Here is a 3,029-nt window from a genome sequence, read left to right on the forward strand (position 1 = left end):
TTAGCATGAACATTCATAATCAACATTTTTCAAGAATTACATAAACACATATAAAACTTGAAACATTGATTATAGCATTGAAATTGGTTTAGCATAATCATTACCACTTAAAAAATAGGTTTTACAAGTCCAAAACAGTCAAAGGTAATGATTCTAGACAAATTCCAGTACCAAAACTCAAAGATATGCTGTTTGGGGTTCCAACTCGTCGAGTGCACGAACCAACTCGACGAGTTGGATGAGTTTACAGTTGGACTCATCAAGTCCCTTCATGGACTCAGCGAGTCTGCTATGCATACAACACCAAAATTCGATTTTCATCCAATTTGCATCAAGTATAAGTGAAAACAAGCCTAGGCTCTGATACCACTGATGTGTTTTGAGCATTCTGACACTCCTATGGTGTCCTGCAACCCTAAATACCTTGGATCTATGTTTTCTCTATTATACATGAAAATATCAAATTTCCAAGGTATTGCTCTAACTAGCATAATATAAAGTACAAATAATATAAAATCTAGTAGAATGACATACCTCTTTGTTGGTGCTTAATTCCTTGTAGCTTGAGAGCCTAGTGCCCCAAGTGTGAGACCTCAAATGGTTCACACAACATCAAATGCACTTGGAATAACCATGAGAGAAATCATCACTTCATGAAATCGGCTTACCCTCCATACATAGACCTAGTGGCCGGTTTTGACAAGAATGATATGCTTATATAGTGTGACATAATTAGGGTAAACACTAATTTTCATGGCTTTCCATTTCCATGGATCCATGGGTTCAAATACACCATGGAGCATCCATAGAGCATCCCATGGGTTTTAGCCCAAAATGATATTCGATGGAGCATTATCCCACTATATAAGTATATATGAGTTACACAATCAACCCATATATTTAATTAGTTTTCTTTTGATCACTTAATTAATTCTAGATCAATACTAATCAAATAATCTTATTAACAAGTTAAAACTTATAATATATTAATAAACATTAAGTGTTATTTCTCTCATTTTAGTCTATCCAAATGCATGATGCCATGCAACCCAAATGGACCATACCAGGTCGGGTCAAGTATATACCAATTATAGTTATGGACATAGACACTAATCCAGCACATGATTCATATTTTATTTCATTCGTGCTTACCTTCATAGATAATTTCACCATTCTTCTTGACATTTATGGTTTTCTCATGACATTCTTAATCGGATAGTTAGTTCTTACAATTATAGTGTGTGTTTCAAATAATGTCTTAATTTTGTAGAAGCTATTACCAATGCAAGTATAAGCTTTTAAAGATGAGAGTACCTGGTATCAAAGTCTAGGAGACTTTCACTTACATAGTATATGTGATGTTGGTTCCCATCAAGATCCTGGGCTAGTACAATGCTTACCGCATTTCAGGACACTGATAGGTAAAGAAGGAGTGGTTCCCCATCTAGCAGTTTTACCAATAGAGGTGGTCAGTTTAAATAAATTTTAAGGTCTTGGAAAGCATTTTCATGTTCCTGGTTCTACTTGAATGTTTTGGTCTTCTTAAGGATGTCGTATAAAGGCTTGCATTTTTCTGAGGATCTTGAGATGATCCTGTTTAGGGATGCCACTCTTCCAATTAATCTCCGAATATCCTTTATCGAGGATGGTGATTTCAGATCAAGGATGGCCTTGGTTTGTTCTGGGCTTGATTCGATTCCTCTTTTGGTGACCATGTATCCCAGGAACATAGTCGATCTCATCCCAAAGTGGCATGTGGAGGGATTCTACTTCATGTTATATTGGTCTAGGATGTCAAAGGCTTCCTTGAGATCCTTGCGGTGATCCTTAGCTTTTTTGGATTTAACTACCATATCATCAATGTAGACCTCCATCGTATCCCCCAGTTTCTCCTTGATTTTATTCACCAACCTTTGGTATGTTGCTATTGCATTTTTAAGACCATATGGCATGGTAGTGTAACAATAGATACCTGTTAGGGTTATGAACATTGTGTATTCTTGGTCAGAGGCTTCCATTTGGATCTATTGGAATCTTGTTGATGCATCCTTGAATGTCAGTAATTTGTGACCTGTTGTTGCATCTATCATGGAGTTGATGTGTGGTAAAGGGAAAGGATCCTTGGGATAGGATTTGTTAAGATCCATATAGTCCACACACACTCTCCATTTACCGTTCTTCTTTTGTACCATGAACAAATTAGCTATCCATCTTGGGAACTTCACCTCCTTGATAATGCCAGTTATGAAAAGTTGTTATACTTCTTCTTGTATAACTTGGTTTCTTTCGGGTGCAAATTTCGTTCTCTTTAGGTGTATTGGCCTTAAATATTAGTCAATGTTAGGTTGATGAGGTATTATATTTTTCTTCAAAACTTATCATGTCCACATGTCCCATGAAAAATTTTTCTTCTGGCCTTGAGGAACATTATGAGATCTTGTTTTACTTGTTCAAGCATTGAGGATACTATGAGAACTTTGGCTCCAGGATCCTCAAGGTTTAAGGGCCCTTCTTTTATTTCATGCCCTCTTGTATCCAGCACACCTTGTTCTCTCTACCTTAATTGCTATGCTTATCATGGTATTGTTGAGGATTTCATCGATATCTTGTAGCATTCTGTGGATTCTTGTTGGTCTACAACGATCTTCACTGTCCTCCATGGGGTGGGCATCATTACGCATTAATGATATGTCTAAAAAATGGCCTTCATTTCATGGATCCATAGTCTACCTTATATGACATTATAAGAGGATAATGTGTCAGTCACACAAAAACATTGTACAAAATTTACCACCTCTATGTAGATTGGTAGCTTTATCTCACTGATGTTGTGTTTAGTTTCTCCACTGAAGACAATTAGTATTGAGGATCTTGCAACTATCTCAGCCTCTGGGATGTTCATTCTTTTTAATGCATCTAGCAGTATGATGTTAACTGAGGATGCTCTATCGAGGAGGATCCTTCTGATGAAGTGGTTCGCAATGTAAAGGGTAATCACTAGTCCATCTTTGTGAGGATACTGGACTTCC

The sequence above is a fragment of the Lactuca saligna genome, chromosome 4 (assembly GCF_052625555.1).
Source record: "Lactuca saligna cultivar CGN05327 chromosome 4, ASM5262555v1, whole genome shotgun sequence".
Classification (NCBI taxonomy): domain Eukaryota; kingdom Viridiplantae; phylum Streptophyta; class Magnoliopsida; order Asterales; family Asteraceae; genus Lactuca; species Lactuca saligna.